This window comes from Dendrobates tinctorius, unplaced genomic scaffold (genome assembly GCF_039654945.1).
Source record: "Dendrobates tinctorius isolate UK_male_01 unplaced genomic scaffold, ASM3965494v1 ptg000015l, whole genome shotgun sequence".
Taxonomy (NCBI): Eukaryota; Metazoa; Chordata; class Amphibia; order Anura; family Dendrobatidae; genus Dendrobates; species Dendrobates tinctorius.
Window position 1 is genome coordinate 7436832 of NW_027361683.1, and position 25927 is coordinate 7462758.

Below are 25927 nucleotides of genomic sequence, written 5' to 3' on the forward strand. Positions count from 1 at the left end.
ATTTTTATTTTCCCAAGGGTAACAGGACCCTAAAAGTTATTGTGCAATTTGTCCTGAGTACGCTGATACTCCACATATGGGGGTAAACCACTATTTTGGCGCATGGCAGAGCTCGGAAGGGAAGCAGCGCCATTTGACGTTTTTGGCTGGAATTGAGATCGGACATCATGTCGCGATTGGAAAACCCCTGATGTACCAAAACAGTGGAAACCCCCCACAAATGACACCATTTTGGAAACTAAACCCCCTAAGGAACTTATCTAGATGTGTTGTGAGAACTTTGAACCCCCCAAGTGCTTCACAGAAGTTTATAACGCTCGGACGTGAAAATAAAACAATCATTTTTTTCCACAAAAATGATATTTTTGCCCCAAATTTTTTATTTTCCTAAGGGTAACAGGAGAAATTGGACCCCAAAAATTGTTTTGAAATTTGTCCTGAATAGGCTGATACCCTTCATGTGGGGGTAAAACACTGTTTGGGCGCATGGCAGAGCTTGGAAGGGAAGGCGCACCATTTGACTTTTTCAACTCAGAATTGGCTGGAATTGAGATCAGATGCCATGTTGCATTTGGAGAGCCCCTGATGTGCCCAAACAGTGGAAACCCCCAAATTATAACTCCAACCCTAACCCCAACACACCCCTAACCCTAATCTCAGCCCTAACCCTAATGGAAAAATGGAAATAAATACATTTTTTTAATTTTATTTTCCCTAACTAAGGGGGTGATAACGGGAGGTTTGATTTACTATTTATGGCGGTTTTTATATTTGGCAGCTGTCGCACGCTAAAAGACGCTTTTTATTGTAAAAATAGTTTTTGCATCACCACATATTGAGAGCTATAATTTTTCCGTATTTTGACCCACCGAGTCATGTGAGGTCTTATTTTTTGCGGGACGAGTTGACGTTTTTATTGTTACCATTTTCGGGCACGTGACTTTTTTGATCGCTTTTTATTCCGATTTTTTGGGACGCAGAATGAACAAAAACCAGCGTTTCATGAATTTCTTTTGGGGGGGTGTGTTTACACCGTTCCGCGTGCGGTAAAATTGATAAAGCGGTTTTATTCTTCGGGTCAGTATGGTTACAGCGATACCTCATTTAGGTCTTTTTTTATGTTTTGTCGGTTTTATGCAATGAAAACTATTTTATATAAAAAATAATTATTTTTGCATCGCTTTATTCTGCGAGCTATAACTTTTTTATTTTTCTCTGATGATGCTGTGTGGTGGCTCGTTTTTTGCGGGACAAGATGACATTTTCAGCGGTACCATGGATATTTATATGCGTCTTTTTGATCGCGCGTTATTACACTTTTTGTTTGGCGGCATGATAATAAATCATTATTTTTTGCTTCGTTTTTTATTTTTTAAGGGGTTCGCTAAAGGGGTTAACTAATGGGACAGTTTTATAGGGCGGGTCGTTACGGACGCGGCGATACCTAATATGTGTACTTTTATTGTTTTGTTTTTTTTTTATTTCCAAAAAATGGATTTATTTGGTGGAATATTTTTTTTTTTTTTTCTAATTTATTTGGCGATTTTTTTTAAAATTATTTTAACACTTTTTTTTAAATTTTTTTTTACTTTATTAAATAGTCCCAGGTGGGACATCACTGTCCTGTGACAGATCGCTGATCTGTCACATCACAGATCACTGTGACAGATCAGCGATCTGTCACAGGCAGTGCACAAGGCTTCCTCATGCCTGCGCTTTGCAGGCACTGAGGAAGCCAGCTTCCTGCAGGCCCCCGAAGGCCCCCGTCGCCATCTTGGATCCGGGAGCCTGCAGGAAAGGAGCCCCCCGCAGCAGCGCTGCACATTGCGCTGCTGTGGGGGGCTCAGGGAAGCACGGAGGGAGCCCCCTCCCTGCCGATGCTTCCCTTTAACCCCCGGTACACCGCGATCATGTTTGATCGCGGTGTGCAAGGGGTTAACGTGTCGGGGGTGGTCCGTGACTGCCCCTGACACATTGTGCCAGGTGTCAGCTGTGATAATCAGCTGACACCCGGCCACGATCAGCGGCGCTCACCAAGTGGACGCCGCTGATCGCTGTAGACGTACTATCCCGTCCATGGTCATAGGGGCCCGGGTCCCATGGACGGGATAATACGTCGGATGTCAGGAAGGGGTTAAGGTGAGTTGGTGAGTTTTTGATGTTGAAGATTTTCTGCACCTATTAGCATTAATATACTTGCTTTTTTTCAGTTTTTTTCTAAGTGCGTTTTTTTCTGTGATTTTTGTGTCCTTTTGGTAAGTCATGATCTAAATAAAGCTGCTTGGTTTTTGATACTTCTTGGTTTTTAGCATTGACAAAAGTTTATTGATATAGTCATGTGCAGATTATATGCACTTTTGTGCATGTCCGCAGCAGGTCCACACTTAAAATGCATATGTGTTTTTTACCCGCTATACAAGTCTATTGAGAAAAACTGAATGCCACGTGCACACATTCAGCTATGGGTCAGTATTATACATCAGTATCTGTAAGCCAGATCCAGCAGTGGGTGATAAATACAGAAGTGATGACGTGTTTCTTTTATACTTTTCCTCTGAGTGTTCCACTCCTGGTTTTGGCTTATGCATACTGAGGTAAAAAACTGACCAAATACTGAACGTGTGAACATAGCCTACACTTCAGCATGCCCACAAAGGTATTGACTTGTTGTGGATTTGAAGCATGCAAATAAGCAAAGTGGGCACAAGATTTCTATAAATCTCATCCTCTCTGCTATACTGTAAGATGCTGTGTTTTGGATGCTGCGAAAATATGCAGTGTCAAAAACTCACCAAAAGCTCATCATATGAACTTATCCTTACAGTTGATGCTTATCTTCTGGCTAGAAATTAGAAAATTGATTCAAAACAATAAAGAATTCACCTCAAATGATTTGGGATAGCAAAGGGCTTTGCTCCAGACTAATCAATTTTTGGTCTGGTCTAGTAACTTGTCTGGTCTAGTGAGTGGCTTCTCTGGAACTTGCATCATCACCATCTGAAAATTGGACTGAAGAAAATGACTGGACTGTAGAGGGGTTATGTGACAGGGCAGAGGAGGACTAGATGAGTATACAATATATCTATTTTTTGGGTGATCATTCATTGCTTATGTAAGAACTTGTAGCATGCCCTAATTCTGTTAGACATCAGGCTATATTCTCAAGATTGTACTGTGAGTACTGCCATTTTGGATGTAAAATGGACTTCAATTAACTGCTAACACGTGCAGTGCATTGCACTATTATTTTTATCACCTTAAGTGCTCATGATGACAAGCTTATAAATTGGATAAGCACTATTTGACATTTAATGGACAGCACGCTGATCCATATTTTTCAATAGTATTGTTCAAATTAACAATTTCTTTCTCAGTCTGAGTGTCTTGGAGACAAAAATCGCAGCATGCGCTACTTTCATCCGAGTCTCGGAAGAGACTCCTCCTTCTCTTATTGGTGCAAGAAAAAAACTGGATCCCACATGAACCATCAGAGCTGCATCCGATTTTTAAGGAGAGATTTCTATTACAAACATAGGAAACCATATGTGATCATGTACATGATTTATTGTAGTTGCGTGAAACGGATCCCACATGGATAGCACATCAACGTCACACGGATGAAAATAATGGACACACAGTTGGCACATGGATGAATCCAGATGAAAATAAGAAACAAAATTGTCCGAGTTTTCCGGATGAAACTTGAACGATTTTTCATTCGCTTGTCTGCAGGCACCATAAAGGAAATCTGTCAGCAGAATCAGTCCTCCTAAGCCATCTATATGGTACGCAGGTAATAGGAAGTTGTGTTCACACTGTAGGGATTCAACTCGCTCACGTGCAGCGGGAGACAATCATGAGACAGGTTCTTTCAAAGTTCATGAGGTTTATTTGTGTCATAAACCCATAAAGCAGAATATCACCAAAAACAGCCTTTAGCTTAGGCAAAAAAAACACAAACGTCCGTTGCTTCAGAATCAGACCAGGAGTCTCAGCACATAACGGAGGCTTAGTCCTCCCCACCTACAACTGTCTGGTTCAGGAGCAGGCTACATTATAAGGGTGTAGCCACACCCACGAACCCAGCAGCTGACTGGTCACATGACTGTGACCTCACCCCAGGTCCTTGCAAAACATTAGTAATATAGCAATATCAATTATGCCTTACATTGCGGGGCAAGCCATCTCTGATACACATATCTCCCATCGATTATACAACCCTTAGCCACCCGTAGCCAGGTACAGGTATGTATCTCCCCCCTCTGCCTAAAGCCGTGGGGCTTAGCACTTTCACTTACCAGGCAAGGGATTCTTGAGAGGGCATCGGCATTCCCATGTAGCTTCCCGGCCCTATGCTCTACATGGAAGCTGAAGTCTTGCAGGGCTAAGAACCAGTGGGTGACCCTAGCATTCTTACCCTTTGTTTCCCTCATCCATCTGAGTGGGGCATGGTCAGATATTAATCTAAACTTGCGTCCCATGAGATAGTACAGTAACGTATCCACTGCCCACTTTATGGCCAAACACTCCTCTATGACTGAGTAATTCTTTTCTCATGAAGATAGCTTCCTACTCAGGTAGAGGACAGGATGCTCCTCCCCATGTATCTCCTGGGGGAGGACTGCACCTACCCCGACATATGAGACATCTGTCTGAAGGATGAACTCTTTTTTAAAGTCTGGGGCCACCAGAACAGGTTGCTTACATAGAGCCCCTTTCATTTCTTGGAAGGCTGACTCCGCCTCTTCGGACCATCTGACCATTACAGACTTTGTCCCCTTAAGCAGATAAGTTAGAGGTGCAGCCATCATGGCGAAGTTTAGGATGAGCCTTCTGTAGTATCCCACGATCCCCAGAAAGGATTTAACTTGTTTTTTGTAGAGAGGTCTCAGCCATGTTTGAATTGCCTCCACATTATTGATTTGGGGTTTGATCTCGCCAAGGCCCACTACATATCTGAGGTAGTTGGCTTCTTCTTTACCCAAGGCACACTTCTTCGGGTTTATTGTAAACCCCGCCTCCCTTAGAGCATCAAACACTGCTTGGACCTTTTCGAGGTGAGTCTCCCAGTGCGGGGTAAAGATGACGATAGCATCCAGATGTGCGCAGCGTATAGCTTATGAGGTGCAAGGATTCTATCCATAGCCCTCTGGAAGGTTGCCGGAGCTCCCTGCAGGCCAAATGGCAACCGGACATACTGGAAGCACCTGTGTGGTGTAGAAAATGCTGTCTTCTCCCTGGCTTCCTGTGCCTTGGGGATCTGCCAATATCCCTTTGTCAGATCCAAGGTGGTTATGTACCTGGCAGGTCCAAGTCTCTCGATGAGCTCATCAACGCTTGGCATGGGATAAGCGTCGAACTTGGAGACCTCATTCAGCTTCCGGTAATTGTTGCAGAACCTCCATTCACCATCAGGTTTTGGGACCAGAACAATTGGGTTCGACCAGCCGCTCTTGGATTCCTCAATGACCCCGAGCTTCAACATACACTGCACCTCCTTGGAGATTACCTCTTGACGGGTCTCAGGAATTTGATATGGCTTCACGTTCATGTGGCTCGGTCAGAACTTCATGCTCAACAACCTTTGTGCATCCCGGCAACTCTGAAAACAGGTCCCTGTTTTTCTGGAGTAACTCCTGGCACTGCTGTTTCTGGGCCTTCGATAGCGTCTCCGCTATGGTAACCACTCCAACCTCCCCTTCAAGGTTGCCCAGCAAGCACAGAGTTACTGCTGGCTCTCTATCTAGCCATGGCTTGATGAGGTTGACATGGTAAACCTGGTATGGCTTCCATCTTCCGGGTTAGTGGATCTTGTAGTTTACGTCTCCAAGCTTCTCCACCACCTCATACGGCCCTTGCCACTTGGCCAAGAACTTACTCTCCACCGTTGGAATTAGCACGAGAACTCGGTCTCCCGGATTGAACTGCCTCACTCTTGATGACTGGTTGTAGAGCCTGGCCTGAGCCTCTTGTGCCTGGTGGAGATGTTCTTTAACAATGGGCATCACCTTCGCAACCCTCTGCTGCATCAGTGCCACATGCTCAATGACGCTTCTGTGGGGTATGACTTCGGCTTCCCAGGTTTCCTTGGCTATATCTAGGAGATCTCGCGGTTGTCGGCCGTACAGAAGCTTGAAGGGCGAGAACCCCGTGGAGGCCTGGGGAACTTCACAGATAGAAAACAGCAGATACGGTAAGAGACAATCCCAGTCTATAACATCTTTCTCTATGGCTTTTCTTAGCATGCTCTTCAGTGTCTTGTTAAACCTCTCAACCAGGCCATCTGACTGTGGATGGTACACTGAAGTCCTCAACTGGGAGATTTGCAGGACTCTGCACAACTCCCTCATCACCTTGCTCATAAAAGGTGTCCCCTGGTCGGTCAGGATCTCCTTCGGCAAACCCGTCTGGGAAAACACATGGACCAGCTCGCGGGCTATACTGTTCGCAGAGGAATTTCTCAGGGGAATTGCTTCATGATAGCGGGTGGCATAGTCCAGGATGACTAATATATACTGATGGCCTCGGGCTGATTTAACTAAGGGACCAACCAAGTCCATGGCAATTCTCTCAAATGGCACCTCAATAATGGGCAATGGCACAAGGGGGTTCTGAAAATGAGATGTGGGGGCAGTTAACTGACATGTTGGGTAGGACCTGCAATAGTTTGCTATTTTCTGGTGACACCCAGGCCAATAGAACCTCTGTACAACCCATTCCTGCATTTTTTCCACCCCCAGGTGTCCCCCCAAGATGTGTGAATGGGCCATGTCCAACACTTTCCGTCTATAGGGGCCTGGTACTATTAACTGCTCTACCACCTCCTCCCTTATTTTCGTGACCCGGTATAACTCCCCACTCATAATAAAATAGGGAAACCTTGTGTCTGCTCCCGTCTCTTGTGCAACCCCATTAATGATGGTGACATTGTTGAAGGCTTCTCTCAGTGTTGGGTCCCTATGTTGAGCAGTCCCAAAATTCTCACCGGCCACCCTTAACTCCGGAATGTCAGATACAGGGGACCGTTCCTCCTCATTCCCAACAAGGACACATAAAGGAAAGCCGTCTACCTCTGATGGTGGAGATACCTTATTAGGGTTCATTGGTTCCCTACTCTTGCTAGAAATCTCAGAACCCTTACCCCACAGATCCGAAAACAGACAGAAATCCCGGCCTATAATTTAAGGATGCAACAAGTCCCGAACGACGCCAACTTCATGGGACTCGGTGCCATGCGCCATTTCAATGTTCACCCTGGCCATAGAGTAGTCCTTTGCATCGCCATGTATGCACCAAACGCTAACCTTTTTACCCGGGAGTAGGCTGAGAGGAAAAGTGGCCCGTATGAGAGTCACCAAGCTCCCGGAGTCTATCAGCGCCATTACTGCTCGACCGTTCACCTTCACGGGACATGCTTGTGGCCCCTCGTTAAGTGGTGAGTTCACACTGCAAGCTGGATATGTATAGTATGAACTATGGCGTCCCATGCTGCAGTCCATCTGCTCGATGGTCTGGGGACAATGGGCAGCTATATGTCCTGGCCCGTGGCACTTCCAGCAAATAATATCACTCATGGGGACCTTGGGCACCGCCTCCCCACCCCTTTTGACCTTGGATGCCCTACCCCTTTTTGGGACTCCGCCCGCTGCTGGAACCCACAATACGGAACGGGTTTCTTCCCCAAGGAGCCTTCCATCCCCTGTTATCTCTCGACCAGTCCAACCAGTTCATCGGCATTCTAGGGAGCCCCCTGGGCAACCCAAGTCTGTAGGGGTCTCGGCAGGGAATGCACAAACCGATCCATTACCACTCGCTCTATCATCTGTGCAGGGGAAGACGACTCTGGCTGCAGCCATTTCTGGACCAGGTGGTATGTCCCGGTGATAGGCCCAGCGGTGAACTCGCTGTGCCCTGATAGTCATTGTCACCCCCAAACGTGAGAGAATTTCCACTTTTTGTTTGGGATACTCCTTGGCGTCTTGTACAGTCAAGTCATAGCACGCTGTTGTGAGTTCATTTTCTGGTCTACCAGTTGTGAGTTCTCCTTCCAGGCTCCCTCTGGTGGTAACAGGAGGTAGTGAGGCTGATGTAATCAGTGGAGATCTGCCACCTGATAAGGAGGATGACAATTGGACCTCAGGAATCTCAGACTTGATTTAAGACAGCTGACGCCCTATTCTGGTGCTGGTGATTCCTTCTGGCTTGTCAGGTCTTGGTTCTCAGCTCTGTTCCAGTCAGCTCAAGCTAAGTTTTTCTGCTAATGTTCACACTTGATTTTGTTGGTCTATTCAGTTTTTTGTGTGGTCAGCCAGCCCCGGCTGGGGCTGTGCTGAATTTCCACTCTTATTTATCTGTATTTGCCAATTTGCTTTTTGTCCCGTATTAGATTGGCCTCTTTTTGCTCTGTCTCAGAATATTTCAGAGTGCTGATATAGTGGGTGAAGTCTAGTGACTTCAGGGTTAATTTTTGTTATCAGAAGTGTTGGACATTATTTTTGTAGGGTTTTTGGCAGATTGCAGACAGTGTCTTTCCTTTCCTATCCTTTCTAGTTAGTTTGGGCCCCATCGTTTGCTCAGCCTATTTTCCTGCCTGTGTTTGTGTTTTCATCTTGTTTCACCGTCAATACATGTGTGGGGGGCTGTCTTTCCTTTGGGGTCTGCTCTGGGGCAGTTAGTTTTCCCTTTTTCTTGCTTTAGGCTTATTTAGTCCTCCAGCTGTGACAAAGCGTCTAGGTTCATCGTAGGAACGCTCCACGGCTGCTGCTAGTTGTGTGGTTAGGATCAGGGTTCTGCAATCTGCATAGTTACCAACCTCTCTGGTTTTCTGTGACTTAGCGTGTTTTGTTTTTTCCTCCTCGGTGACCCATTCATAACAGTATGCCTTCTGGGGCTCCCCCGTCAGGTATGGGGCCAGTACCTCTGCCCAATGCTCTGGCTGAAGATTTTCCATCTCAGCCACCCTCTCAAACAGCGTCAGGAAGGCCTCAACATCATCCTCAGGGGTCATTTTTTGTAATGCGAGTCTTACCGCCTTCCCGACGTGGGTGGCATCAGCCAGACCTGGGGTTCGGGCGCTTGTTCTGCCCTCCTGGATGGCCATTGCCAGAAGCTGCATCTGCTGACGTTGCTCCTGCTGGCTCTCTTGGAACTGCTGCCGTTGCCCCTGCTGGCTCTGCTGGAACTGCTGCCGTTGCTCCTGCTGGATCTGCTGTAACAACAGCCTGTTGGTGTCCTGTTGTTGTGCCTGGGCCTGGACCAGGTGTTTCAGCAGGTCCTCCATTATTCCAGGTAGTGCTTGCTGCCTCGCTGAAAACTTTACCCAGGACATGCAGCAACTGTCTCAAGTCTCTTCTGGGATCAATGCCCGCACGTCTAACACCAATTGTAGGGATTCGACTCGCTCAGGTGCAGCGGGAGACAGTCATGAGACAGGTTCTTTCAAAGTTCATGAGGTTTATTTGCGTCATAAACCCATAAAGCAGCATATCACCAAAAATAGCCTTTAGCTTAGGCAAAAAAAAACACAAACATCCGTTGCTTCAGACTCAGACCGGGAGTCTCAGCACACACGGGAGGCTTAGTCCTCACCACCTACAACTGTCTGGTTCAGGAGCAGGCTACATTATAATGGTGTAGCCACACCCACGAACCCAGCAGCTGACTGGTCACGTGACTGTGACCTCACCCCAGGTCCTTGCAAAACATTAGTAATATAGCAATATCTATTATGCCTTACATTACGGAGACAAGCCATCTCTGAGACACATATCTCCCATCGATTATGCAACCCTAAGCCATGCCACAACACGTAGAGTAAATGTGGCATTTTCTGCTGCTTTTATCCGCATATTTTCTGCAGGTTAACACATACAATTAGGCAAACAAAAAGTTGTGTATCCACTGGAATAATATGACCTACATATATGCCACACAGCAACATTATTTCAATAAAATATCAATTATTTATTTATAACATATTAACAAGAATAAAATCAGAAAAATTATCCTGAATGAGAATACAATTATCTGGATGTGGGGTTATGAATCATGAATATATATATATATATATATATATATATATATATCCAAATAAAAAATATTCTACTGTGTACACCAATTAATTAAAAGAATATGAATAATGACCCTATTAATTATCACATATGCTTACAAGGATGGACAGATGTCCAAATATAATAAAACCATTTAATTCATAATGTAGTGTGTGAAGATATCATCTGTCTATAACATCTAAAATTACCACAGGGTCAATATTAATATATATAAATTGGATGTATCACAAAATTATATCGTCAGCACAGCAGAGGTAAAGTTTGCATTTTGTTAAACATGAAAGACAGGCATAACATTTTTAATCATATATTATATGTCTTATGTAAATAAATATTACCATATATAGATATCATCATGATTATAATAATACCATTGAATCAGGTGATGACAACCTATGTGAACCAATCTGCATATTTATCAACAATATTGTGAGACCTTTGGTAGAAACGCTATCCTCATATCTTAAAGATACTTGGGACATACTTAGAAAGATCGATCGAGTATATGTGAATGGAGATACAATAATGGTTACATGTGATGTAGAATCGCTTTACAACTCTATAAAACATGAAGACATAATTAAATCTGTCAGATCTTTCTTGGAAATGTCCAATAACAGTGAGGAGATGTGTGAACTCATCCTAGAGCTCTCCAATTAGCATTGACCCACAATTTATTTTTATTTAAGGGATCCTTCCACCTATAGTTCCAGGAAATAGCTATGGGGGCTGCATGCACACCCTCATATGTCAGCCTGTTCCTGGGGCTACGGGAGAGGGAGAATTTTTCATCAGATCAGACACCCCAGATTGACAAGATACTGTTCTGGAGTTGTTTTATTGATGATGCTTTCTTTTTTGTGCCAGGGTTCCAATGAGGATCTGATGACTTTCATATGGACCCCAAACAATAATAATCTAGATATCAGGCTCATATGCAAATCAGGGAGACACAATATGGATTTTTTTGATGTTTTATTGAATATTGATGAATCATGCTACATCCAAACTGATGTGTACCAAAATCTACTAACACCTTGTTCCATGCAGAATTGTTGTGAGTTCATTTTCCCCTTCACCATTGAGGTCTGATGAACTCCCTCTTCTGGTGAAGGAAGGTAGTGAGGCTGATTACCAAGCACCTGGGCAGGATGATGATGACTGGGTGACGGGAATTACTGACTGGATATAAGGCAGCCAACGCCCTTCTGCCTTGCTGGTGATCTCTCTGAGGGATTCTAGGAGACCAGTCTGATTCCTGCTCCTCAAAAGCTAAGTTTACTGCTCTACTTTTGGCATTTGTGTTTTGGTTTTGTTTTGCATTGTTTTCCTTGATTTCTGCCATTCCCTGCTGGGGTGATCAGAATTCCTTTTTGCTCTGTCTTCAGAAAATACCTGAGTACTGATATAGTCTTTTTGAAGCCTAGCGTCTTCAGGGCTTTTTTCCCTATCAGCTGTTGGCTCTTGTTTTGATAGGGTTTTGGCGGATTACAGAAAGCAGCTTTTCTATCCTGTCCTATCTAGTTAGCTTGGGCCCCATCATTTGCTCAGCCTATCTTTCTATCTGTGTGAGTGTTTTTTCATCTTGCTTCACCTTCATTATATGTTGGGGGCTGCCTATTGCTTTGGGGTCTGCTCTGGGGCAGTTTAGATTTCCCTTTCTGTCTTTAGGCTATGTAGTTCTCTGGCTGTGATCGAGGGGTCTAGGGCACCGTAGGAACCCCCCACGGCTAATGCTAGTTGTTGTTGATAGGTTCAGGGGTCTGCAATCCGATAGCTGCCAACTTCTCTGGTTTTCTGGACTTAGCTAGTATTTCTGTTTTTGCCTCCTACAGTGCCTCATTCATAACAGAATCACCAGCCATACCGAAGATCCTAGGGTACTCAATAGCAGGAAAGAATTGTAAAAAAAGAAAAAAAAAAAAAGGTGTGTATATTTTTTCCTCTATATCTCTGAGGCCATAGGGGGAATTTTTTTTTCTCTCAATGGAGATAAAGCAATTGTCTGATCGTGTGGAGCAGCTCGCTGTGGAAGTACGGGGAATTTCCGCCTACCTTGCTCATTCACATGCTGCTGAACCAAAGATCCCTACACCTGATGTGTTTTTTGCGGATCGGTCTAAATTTTTGAATTTCAAAAATAATTGTAAATTATTTTTTGCCTTGAAGCCTAACTCGTCAGGGAGCTCTGCGCAGCAGGTTAAAATTGTCATCTCTTTGCTGCGTGGCGATCCCCAGGATTGGGCGTTTTCTTTGAAACCAGATGATCCTATTCTGACTAATGTGAACGCATTTTTTCAAGCCTTGGGGTTGTTGTATGACGAACCTAATGCTATTGATCAGGCTGAAAAGACCCTGTTGGCATTGAGCGAGGGTCGAGATTACTACCTGGAATGATAATGCCTTGGCAGCTCTCTTTCAGAAGGATTTGTCAGAAGCCCTAAAAGATACTATGGTGGGATTTTCTGTTCCCTCTGGTCTTGACGATTCTATGTCATTAGCCATTCAGGTTGATCGGCGTTTATGTGAACGCAGGACTGCACGAGAGGTGTTGCCACCTGTTGAACAAATGTCTGAACCTATGCAATGTGATAGAGTTTTGTCCAGGGAGCAACATCAGGAGTTCAGAAGGCGTAATAAGCTGTGTTATTTTTGTGGAGATGCCTCCCATATTATTTCTGTCGGTCCTAAACGAGAGAAACGTTTTGCACACATGTTTTCTGTGGGTGGTGTTCAACCTAAGTTTCTTCTGGCAAATACTCTGATCTGCTCCCTGTCCACATTTTCCGCCAAGGCTTTTGTGGATTCGGGAGCAGCCCTGAACCTAACGGACTTGGATTTTGCTAAACGTTGTGGATTTCCTATGACACCCCTGTGGACACCTATCCCTTTGAGGGAGATTGATGCTACTCCTTTGGCAAAAAATAAACCTCAGTTTTGGACCCAGGTGGTAATGCGGGTCGCCCCAGACCATCAAGAAAATTGCAGATTTTTGGTGTTGCATAATTTGCATGATACCATTGTTCTGGGGTTTCCCTGGTTGCAAATTCATAATCCAGTTTTGGATTGGAAATCTGTGTCTGTGGTGAGATGGGGTTGTCGGTGTGCCCTTAGTAAGGCTCCGGTTTTTTCCACCTCTCCTCAGTCGCATGATGTTCCTGACTATTTGGCGGATTTTTATGATGTATTTAGTGAGAATGAGTCTGCGTCTTTGCCTCCTCATAGGAGTTATGACTGTGCAATTGAACTGAGCCCGGGGTGTAAATTTCCAAAGGGTCGGCTCTTCAATTTATCTGTACCCGAGCACGAGGCTATGCGATCCTATATTAAGGAGGCGTTGGAGAAGGGTCATATTAGACCATCCTCTTCACTCTTAGGTGCTGTTTTTTTTTCGTGGCCAAAAAGGATGGTTCATTAAGGCCTTGTATTGATTATCGTGCCCTCAACAAAATTGCTATTAAATATCAGTATCTGTTACCCCTGATTTCGGATCTATTCTCCAGAGTTAAAGGTGCTTGCTGGTTTACCAAGCTTGACCTCAGGGGGGCGTATAATCTTATCCGCATTAAGCATGGGGATGAATGGAAGATGGCGTTTAATACTCCGGAGGGACATTTTGAGTACCTGGTGATGCCTTTTGGGCTCACTAATGCCCCTTCTGTCTTCCAGTGCTTCATGAACGATATTTTCCGAGACTTTGTGGATAAATTTTTGATTATCTATCTGGATGATATTTTGATCTTCTCCAAGGATTGGGATTCTCATGTGGAACATGTTCGGACTGTGTTCCGGATTATGAGGGAGAATTCCCTGTATGTCAAAGGATCAAAATGCCTTTTTGGGGTACAGAGGATTTCTTTTTTTGGGATTTATTTTGTCTCCGTCAACTATTGAAATGGACCCGGCCAAGGTACAGGCCATTTATGATTGGGTTCAGCCGACTTCTTTGAAGGCCCTCCAGAAGTTTTTGGGTTTTGCTAATTTTTATCGGAAATTTATAGCAAAATTTTCTAGTATTGCCAAGCCATTGACTGATCTGACTAAGAAGGGTGCTGATGTGTTGAATTGGTCTCCGGAGGCTGTTTCTTCCTTTCAGGAGCTGAAGCGAGGATTCACTTCTGCCCCAGTTTTGCGGCAACCTGATGTCTCACTCCCGTTCCAGGTAGAGGTGGACGCTTCTGAGATTGGTGCAGGAGCTGTTTTGTCCCAAAAGGATCCTGTAGCATGTAAAATGAATCCCTGTGCTTTCTTTTCCCGAAAGTTCTCTCCATCTGAACGTAACTATGAAGTAGGGAATCGGGAACTGTTAGCCATGAAATGGGCATTTGAGGAGTGGAGACATTGGTTGGAGGGAGCTAAACATCAAGTCGTGATCCTCACTGACCACAAGAATTTGATTTACCTGGAGTCAGCCAAACGCTTGAACCCTAGACAGGCTAGGTGGGCCTTGTTTTTTACGCGTTTTGATTTTGTGGTCTCTTTTCTTCCTGGCACTAAGAATGTCAAGGCTGACGCTCCTTATTTGCTGATTCTCCTGTGGTGACCAAGCCTGCTACCATCTTAGGCGAAGGGGTAGTTCTTTCTGCCATCTCGCCCGATTTGAGACGTGCTCTGGAAGAGTTCCAGGAGGACAAACCTGAGCGTTGTCCCAGTGGGAAGTTGTATGTTCCTGACCAGTGGAAGAAGAGAGTGATGTCTTATGTTCATTGCTCTCCAGGTATTTTTGGTACTAGAGATCTGGTGAGTCGGTCTTTTTGGTGGCCCGCCTTGTCTCGTGATGTCAGGAATTTTGTGCAGTCCTGTGGGACTTGCTCCCGGTCTAAACCTTGTTCTCGCTCTAGTGGGTTGTTGATGCCTTTGCCGGTTCCCAGGAGGCCATGGACCCATATTTCAATGGATTTCATCTCTGATATGCCTGTCTCTCAGAGAATGACTGTTATTTGGGTGATTTGTGATAGGTTCTCTAAGATGGTTCATCTTGTACCACTCCCTAAGTTGTCATCTTCCTCTGAGTTGGTGCCCCTGTTTTTGCAACAGGTGGTTCGCTTGCACGGGATTCCTAAGAAAATTGTATCTGACAGAGGAGTTCAGTTTGTGTCTAGATTTTGGAGGACTTTCTGTTCCAAGCTGGGAATTCAGTTGTCCTTCTCCTCTGCTTTTCACCCTTAGACCAATGGGCAGACGGAGAGAACAAACCAGACCTTGGAGTCGTATTTGAGATGTTTTATTTCCGCTGATCAGGATGATTGGGTTTCATTTTTGCCCTTGGTCGAATTTGCTTTAAATAATAGAGCTAGTTCTGCCACTTTGATGTCACCTTTTTTTTGTAACTTTGGGTTTCATCCTCGATTTTCTTCAGGGCAGGTAGAGCCTTTTGCCTGCCCAGGTGTTGACACTGTGGTGGAGAGAATGCACCAGATCTGGGACCAAGTGGTGGATAAGTTATCTCTCTCCCATGAAAAGGCCCAGCGGTTTTCCAACTGACATAGGACCATTGGTCCCCAGTTTAAGGTTGGTGATATGGTTTGGTTATCATCAAAAAATATCGCTATGAAGGTGGCTTCTCCTAAGTTTACGCCTAGATTTATTGGACCTTACAAGATTTTGGAGATTATTAATCCGGTCTCTTTTCGTTTGGCTCTTCCTGTTACATTTAAAATCCATAATATGTTTCATAAGTCCTTGTTGAAGAGGTTTGTTGAACCAGTAGTTCCTGGGGTGGCACCTCCGGACCCTGTATTGGTTGAAGGTAACATGGAATATGAGGTAGAGAAGATACTGGATTCCCGTCTGGCTAGACGGCGACTCCAGTATTTTGTTAAGTGGAAGGGTTATGGTCAGGAGGATAATTCCTGGGTCTCTGCCTCTGATATTCATGCCAAAAGATTGTTGTGTGCCTTTCATCGGGCTCACCCTGATCGCCCTGGTGGCGTGGATGAGGGTTCGGAGACCCCTTCTCAAGGGGGAGGTACTGTTGTGAGTTCATTTTCCCCTTCACCATTGAGGTCTGATGAACTCCCTCTTCTGGTGAAGGAAGGTAGTGAGGCTGATTACCAAGCACCTGGGCAGGATGATGATGACTGGGTGACGGGAATTACTGACTGGATATAAGGCAGCCGACGCCCTTCTGCCTTGCTGGTGATCTCTCTGAGGGATTCTAGGAGACCAGTCTGATTCCTGCTCCTCAAAAGCTAAGTTTACTGCTCTACTTTTTGCATTTGTGTTTTGGTTTTGTTTAGCATTGTTTTCCTTGATTTCTGCCATTCCCTGCTGGGGTGATCTGAATTCCTTTTTGCTCTGTCTTCAGAAAATACCTGAGTACTGATATAGTCTTTTTGAAGCCTAGCGTCTTCAGAGCTTTTTTCCCTATCAGCTGTTGGCTCTTGTTTTGATAGGGTTTTGGCGGATTACAGAGAGCAGCTTTTCTATCCTGTCCTATCTAGTTAGCTTGGGCCCCATCATTTGCTCAGCCTATCTTTCTGTCTGTGTGAGTGTTTTTTCATCTTGCTTCACCTTCATTATATGTTGGGGGCTGCCTATTGCTTTGGGGTCTGCTCTGGGGCAGTTTAGATTTCCCTTTCTGTCTTTAGGCTATGTAGTTCTCCGGCTGTGATCGAGGGGTCTAGGGCACCGTAGGAACCCCCCACGGCTAATGCTAGTTGTTGTTGATAGGTTCAGGGGTCTGCAATCTGATAGCTGCCAACTTCTCAGGTTTTCTGGACTTAGCTAGTATTTCTGTTTTTGCCTCCTACAGTGCCTCATTCATAACACAGAATCATAGCTTCCGAGGATCCTCATCAATAGTATAGATCGACAGGCATACTACAGGCTGACGAAGGCAACGTGCCGAAACGCGCGTTGAGGGGGACGCCATCCAGGTGCCAGGGAGTCTCACTGCCATTGTAAGTTATTTTACCTTTTTGTACTTTTTCCACATATATTTCTCATTACTATATTTATGTGCAGCTATATATATTTTACAATAAGCACTTTGAATCTAATGATTTTCACTTGGATATTTACCATGCACTTGTACTAATGATCTAGATTCCCCTTTGCTGTTTGCACTAGCACTTTATATTTTTGTAATTATTTCCACAAATCTCTATCGCATATTTTCCTGTGCATATATTTTTTCAGCAATTTTTATGTTTTTTTCCATTGGGTGCATCCTTGTTGTTTTAAATCTATTGTAATATTTTACTGATGTTTTTTTCCATTGTTGTACCTGATCAATTAAATAAACTATTGTGGTTTTTTCATTATAATTTATTGAACTCTTTGGTCGGTTCTCTCCAGGGGAGGGCTTGGCCGGGTGGCAAAGAGGCAAATGCCCCCCCAGCAGCTGTACAGGGCCAGCCACACAGCAAATTGTTTGTGGCCTTGTCTGCTGTACAGTCTGTGATGCAGCCAGGGGCAGACAGCCGCCCGTATCACAGGCCTATCATATCGGGGCCTGGAGCTGTGCCTGGCCATCTAACATTGATGGCTGCACATCTCTCGCTCATGCAGCTCCCGCTCCCACCATGTAAAGAGTCCTTCTGGGTTAGGTGTCGGGCGTGCATGATGACATCATCACGCACGTGCCGATATGTACCGGATGGACGCTGGAAGCAGAGAGGCTCTGTGAGTTAAGTATGGAAAACTTTTTTGTCTTCTTTATTAAATGAATTCAGTAGGTGAGAGTAATTCAAGTGATGAAGTGGGGGGGTGTATGGGAGACTGCACATGATTGAGTTTGGTTTGGGGGATAAAGGAGACTGCACATGATGGAGTGGGTGGTAAGTGGGGCTGTACATGATGAAGTGGGGGGAGTGGGGTTGCACATGAAGTGGGGGGAGTGGGGCTGCACATGATGAAGTGGGGCTGCACAAGATGAAGTGAGGGGAGTGGGGCTGCACATGATGAATTGGGGGGAGTGGGGCTGCACATGATGAAGTGGAGGGAGTGGGGCTTTACATTATGAAGGGGGAGTGGGGCTGCACATGAAGTGGGGGTAAAAGGGACTGCACATGATGAATTGGGGAGTAAGGGTGACTGCACATGATGACTGGGGGTAAGGGGGTCTGTACATGATGAAGAGGGTGTGGGGCTGCACATGAAGTGGAGGGAGTAAGGGGGATTGCACATGATGAAGTGGGGCTGCACAAGATGAAGTGAATGGAGTGGGGCTGCACATGATGAATTGGGGGAGTGGGGCTGCACATGATGAAGTGGAGGGAGTGGGGCTTTACATTATGAAGGGGGAGTGGGGCTGCACATGAAGTGGGGGTAAAAGGGACTGCACATGATGAATTGGGGAGTAAGGGTGACTGCACATGATGACTGGGGGTAAGGGGGTCTGTACATGATGAAGAGGGTGTGGGACTGCACATGAAGTGGGGGGAGTAAGGGGGATTGCACATGATGAAGTGGGGGGGAGTGGGGCTGCACATGATGAAGTGGGGGGAGTAGGACTACAAATGATGAAGTGGGGGTATGGAGGACTGCACATGATGAAGTGGGGGGTAAGGGGGACTGCACATGAATTGTAAGTAAGGGGGACTGCACATGAAGTGGGGGTAAGGGGGACTGCCCAAGAAGTGGGGGTAAGGGGGACTGCACATGATGAAGGAGTGGGTAAGGGGGACTGCACATAATGACTGGGGGGTAAGGGGGACTGCACATGATGGAGGGGGAGTGGGGCTGCACATGAAGTGGGGGTAAGGGGGACTTCACATGATGAAGTGGGGGGAGTAAAGGGGATTGAACATAACAGAGTCTGTCCTTGCACGTACCGGGTCTGTGGTCACCCGCCGGTGTCCGGCTACACCTCATTCATGATTGCCTAGTTGCAGTTTATCATCTGTGCATGGTGGACCCCAGGCTGCGAACGCACCCTATCCCATATACCATGTTCTTTATTTGGTGCATTCCGCCTTCCCTTAACATTATATTTGGAATGGTGGGTTGCATAATAACCAATTATATATTGATTGTGGGTGCACCTCTGTATTCAGATGTGTAGTGAAGAAGAAAGGGAAAAAGTGGGGAATGTGCTCTGGAAGTGGTGCTTTAGGTAACTATGTTATTTTATGCAGAGACAAGTCCTGGCTGGAAGAAGTGATTGTGGTCTATGCTGGATGAAAAAGAAAAGCAAAGATGAAGGACTTCAGCTAGAGACGTCACTGGTGAGTCAGTGTGTTACCTGTACACTGACACTGTATACTATATATAGAGCTCCTGTGTATAGTGTCACTGGCAGTGGTGATCACTGTATTACCTGTACACTGGGACTATATACAGAGCTCCTGTGTGTATTATCATCGGTGATCACTTTATTACCTGTACACTGACACTATATACAGAGTTTCTGTGTATAATATCACTGGTGATCACTGTACTTCCTGAACAATGACACTATATACAGAGCTCCTGAGTACAATGTCACTGGTGATCCCTGTATTACCTGTACATTGACACTATATACAGAGCTTCTGTACATAATATCACTGGTGATCACTTTATTACCTGTACACTGACACTATATGCAGAGCTTCTGTGTATAATATCACTAGTGATCCCTGTATTACCTGTACACTGACACTATATACAGAGCTTCTGTGTATAATATCACTGGTGATCACTGTATTTCCTGTACACTGACACTACATACAGAGCTCCTGAGTATAATATCACTGGTAGTGTTGAGCATTCCGATACTGCAAATATCGGGTATCGGCCGATATTCGCTGTATCGGAATTCCGATACCGAGTACCGATATTTTTACAATATCGGATACCGGAATCGGAAGTTCCCATAATGCAATGAGCCAGTGTTGTGGCTGTGATTGGCTGCTGAAATGGTGTCATCATGATGCGCGGTCTGTGCGCATCATGATGCGTGGTCTGTGCGGGCCTGCCGGGGGTCTGTGCGGACCTGCCGGGGGTCTGTGCAGGCCTACCGGGGGTCTGTGCGGGCCTGCCGGGGGTCTGTGCGGGTTGCCGGGGCTCTGTGCGAGCCTGCTGGTGGTCTGTACGGGCCTGCCGGGGGTCTGTATGGGCCTGCCGGGGGTCTGTGCGGGCCTGCCGGGGGTCTGTGTGGGGCTGCCGGGGGTCTGTGTGGGGCTGCCGGGGGTCTGTGTGGGCCTGCCGGGGGTCTGTGTGGGCCTGCCGGGGGGTCTGTGTGGGCCTGCCGGGGGGTCTGTGCGGGCCTGCCGGGGGGTCTGTGCGGGCCTGCCGGGGGTCTGTGCGGGCCTGCCGGGGGTCTGTGCGGGCCTGCCGGGGGTCTGTACGGGCCTGCCGGGGGTCTGTGCGGGCTGCCGGGGGTTGTGTGTGTGTGTGTGCAGGCATCATCCGATGGGACTACAAGTCCCATCGGACTATGTCTGCTACAATGACAGTGATTGACACATTAGCCAAAGATGGGACAATAGTAGTCCCATCATCCGGCTAATGTGTTGAATGTAAAAAAAAACAAAACATACTACATACATACTACATACATACTACATACATACTACACACATACTACATATATACAACATTCATACAACATACATACATACTACATATATACTACATTCATACAACATACATACATACATACTACATATATGCTACATTCATACAACATACATACTACATACTACATATATACTACATTCATACAACATACGTACATACATGCATACATACTACATATATACTACATTCATACAACATATATACATACTACATACATACTATATACATACTACATATATGCAACATACATACATACTACATACATACTACATAATACTACATACATACAACATTCATACTACATATATACAACATTCATACAACATACATACTACATATATACTACATTCATACAACATACATACTACATATATGCTACATTCATACAACATACATACTACATACTACATATATACTACATTCATACAACATACGTACATACATGCATACTGCATACATACTACATATATACTACATTCATACATACATACTACATACATACTACATATATGCAACATACATACATACTACATACATACTACATACATACAACATTCATACTACATATATACAACATTCATACAACCTACATACATACTACATATATGCTACATTCATACAACATACATACATACTACATACTACATATATGCTACATTCATACAACATACATACTACATATATACAACATACGCACATACATAAATACTACATATACACTACATATATACTACATTCATACAACATACATACTACATACATACTACATCCATACAACATACATATTACATATATACTACATTCATACAACATACAGTCATGGCCAAAAGTATTGACACCCCTGCAATTCTGTCAGATAATATTCAGTTTCTTCCTGAAAATGATTGCAAACACAAATTCTTTGGTATTATTATCTTCATTTAATTTGTCTTAAATGAAAAAACACAAAAGAGAATGAAGCAAAAAGCAAAACATTGATCATTTCACACAAAACTCCAAAAATGGGCCGGACAAAAGTATTGGCACCCTCAGCCTAATACTTGGTTGCACAACCTTTAGCCAAAATAACTGCGACCAACTGCTTCCGGTAACCATCAATGAGTTTCTTACAATGCTCTGCTGGAATTTTAGACCATTCTTCTTTGGCAAATTACTCCAGGTCCCTGATATTTGAAGGGTGCCTTCTCCAAACTGCCATTTTTAGATCTCTCCACAGGTGTTCTATGGGATTCAGGTCTGGACTCATTGCTGGCCACCTTAGAAGTCTCCAGTGCTTTCTCTCAAACCATTTTCTAGTGCTTTTTGAAGTGTGTTTTGGGTTATTGTCCTGCTGGAAGACCCATGACCTCTGAGGTAGACCCAGCTTTCTCACACTGGGCCCTAAATTATGCTGCAAAATTTGTTGGTAGTCTTCTGACTTCATAATGCCATGCACACGGTCAAGCAGTCCAGTACCAGAGGCAGCAAAGCAACCCCAAAACATCAGGGAACCTCCGCCATGTTTGACTGTAGGGACCGTGTACTTTTCTTTGAATGCCTCTTTTTTCTCCTGTAAACTCTATCTGGCCAGAGAACATTCTTCCAAAACGTTTTAGGCTTTTTTAGGTAAGTTTTGGCAAACTCCAGCCTGGCTTTTTTATGTCTCAGGGTAAGAAGTGGAGTCTTCCTGGGTCTCCTACCATACAGTCCCTTTTCATTCAGATGCCGACGGATAGTACGGGTTGACACCGTTGTACCCTCGGACTGCAGTGCAGCTTGAACTTGTTTGGATGTTAGTGGAGGTTCTTTATCCAACATCCGCACAATCTTGCATTGAAATCTCTTGTCAATTTTTCTTTTCTGGCCACATCTAGAGAGGTTAGCCACAGTGCCATGGGCTTTAAACTTCTTGATGACACTGCGCACGGTAGACACAGGAACATTCAGGTGTTTGGAAATGGACTTGTAGCCTTGATATTGCTCATGCTTCCTCACAATTTGGTTTCTCAAGTCCTCAGACAGTTCTTTGGTCTTCTTTCTTTTCTCCATACTCAATGTGGTACACACAAGGACACAGGACAGAGGTTGAGTCAACTTTAATCCATGTCAACTGGCTGCAAGTGTGATTTAGTTATTGCCAACACCTGTTAGGTGCCACAGGTAAGTTATAGGTGCTGTTAATTACACAAATTAGAGAAGCATCACATGATTTTTCGAACAGTGCCTATACTTTTGTCCACCCTCTTTGTTATGTTTGGTGTGGAATTATATCCAATTTGGCTTTAGGACAATTCTTTTTGTGTTTTTTCATTTAAGACAAATTAAATGAAGATAATAATACCAAAGAATTTGTGTTTGCAATCATTTTCAGGAAGAAACTGAGTATTATCTGACAGAATTGCAGGGGTGTCAATACTTTTGGCCATGACTGTACATACTACATACTACATATATACTACATTCATACAACATACATACATACTACATATATACTACATTCATACAACATACATACATATATACTACATTCATACAACATACATACATAATATATACTACATATATACTACATTCATACAACATACATACATACTACATTCATACAGCATACATACTACATACAATGCATTCATACAATACATACATACATATAGACATACAGTACATTCATACATTCATACAATACATACATACATATAGACATACAGTACATATAACATAGAGTACATACTCACCATCACTTGTCCCTTTGATCCCCAAAGCCAGTGTCATCTTTAAAAAATATTAAAATAACAAACAACCAATATACTCCCTGATCCGCAGAAATCCACGAATGTCCCACGACGATCAGTTGATGCGACCGCTCTCTAGGGGCCCCAGGAATACAATGACGGGAGGTAGGTATCCTTCAGCACTGTATTCCTCCGCCACTGTTAAAAAATAGTCCCTAGTCTCACTTTTGGCATTGCTGTGTGAGAAAGTTCCCACGCAGCTTTTGCCATAAAGTGAGACCAGTGAACTATAGTAACCTCTCAGTGATGCACTGCAGGAGATCGTCGTGGGACATACTCACCATCACTTGTCACTTTGATCCCCGAAGCCAGTGTCATCTCACTGTAATAAATATTAAAATAACAAACAAGCAATATACTCCCTTATCCGCAGAAATCCACGAGTGTCCCACGACGATCTCCTGCAGTGCATCACTGAGAGGTTACTATAGTTCACTGGTCTCACTTTATGGCAAAAGCTGCGTGGGAACTTTCTCACACAGCAATGCCAAAAGTGAGACTAGGGACTATTTTTTAACAGTGGCGGAGGAATACAGTGCTGAAGGATACCTACCTCCCGTCATTGTATTCCTGGGGCCCCTAGAGAGCGGTCGCATCAACTGATCGTCGTGGGACATTCGTGGATTTCTGCGGATCAGGGAGTATATTGGTTGTTTGTTATTTTAATATTTTTTAAAGATGACACTGGCTTTGGGGATCAAAGGGACAAGTGATGGTGAGTATGTACTCTATATTATATGTACTGTATGTCCATATGTATGTATTGTATGAATGTATGAATGTATTGTATGTAGTATGTAATATGTATGTTGTATGTCTGTAGCATGTTTTATGTATGTTGTATGTATGTAGTATGTACTATGTATGTATGTTGTATGAATGTAGTATATACAGTGGGGCAAAAAAGTATTTAGTCAGTCAGCAATAGTGCAAGTTCCACCACTTAAAAAGATGAGAGGCATCTGTAATTTACATCATAGGTAGACCTCAACTATGGGAGACAAACTGAGAAAAAAAAATCCAGAAAATCACATTGTCTGTTTTTTTTCCTTTTATTTGCATATTATGGTGGAAAATAAGTATTTGGTCAGAAACAAGCAATCAAGATTTCTGGCTCTCACAGACCTGTAACTTCTTCTTTAAGAGTCTCCTCTTTCCTCCACTCATTACCTGTAGTAATGGCACCTGTTTAAACTTGTTATCAGTATAAAAAGACACCTGTGCACACCCTCAAACAGTCTGACTCCAAACTCCACTATGGTGAAGACCAAAGAGCTGTCAAAGGACACCAGAAACAAAATTGTAGCCCTGCACCAGGCTGGGAAGACTGAATCTGCAATAGCCAACCAGCTTGGAGTGAAGAAATCAACTGTGGGAGCAATAATTAGAAAATGGAAGACATACAAGACGTACGTGTAAATTACAGACGCCTCTCATCTTTTTAAGTGGTGGAACTTGCACTATTGCTGACTGACTAAATACTTTTTTGCCCCACTGTATGTAGTATGTATGTTTACCTCAACTATGGGAGACAAACTGAGAAAAAAAAATCCAGAAAATCACATTGTCTGTTTTTTTTTCCTTTTATTTGCATATTATGGTGGAAAATAAGTATTTGGTCAGAAACAAAATTTGATCTCAATACTTTGTGATATATCCTTTGTTGGCAATGACAGAGGTCAAACGACAGAGACTAAATACTTTTTTGCCCCACTGTATATAGGGAGAACTGGGACAATCATACTAGATATATGGGGAGAACTGGGGCCATCACAATAGATATGTGGGGAAAACTGGGGCCATCATACTATATACAGTATATGGGCAGCTGGGGCCATCGCACTATATGGTGGAAACTGGGGCCATCACACTATATATCTCCCCTTCCCTCTTTCCTCCCCACCTGACCTCCTCTGCTGAACTGCTTCTCAACCTCAAATCTGTCCGAATGAAACATAAAAAACTGCACACTCTCCTCCCATCTGCACTCCCTTTCTCTGCTTCTCCTCACTGCTGGCGACATATCGCCCAATCCTGGACCCCCACAGCTCATACCCTCCATTACTACCCCTTCCTACCGCTCCCTATCTAATAAGAACTACCGTAATCTTTCCAACTTAAAACCTGTGCCATTGACACCCAACCCCCTGCTCCCTTTCTCGGGAGCACTTTGGAATACCCGCTCCATCTGCAATAAGCTCCATGTGATTCATGACCTCTTTCTCTCTCGCCATCTTGCCTTCCTTGGCCTCACAGAAACATGGCTGACACCCTCTGACACCGCCTCCCCTGCTGCGCTGTGTTACGGCGGCCTCCACTTCACCCACACTCCTTGCCCTGGCAATAGATATGGTGGAGGAGTGGGTCTTCTCCTTTCTTCCAACTGCACCTTCAACCCAATCCCACCTTTTCCCTCCCTAATCCTGCCCTCTTTTGAAGTCCACTCTGTCCGCATCTACTCTCCCTCCAACCTCCAAGTGGCCGTCATATACCAACCTCCAGGCCCGACCACTGCCTTCATTGACCAATTCTCTACCTGGCTTCTTCATTTTCTTTCAACTGACACCCCCACTATCATCA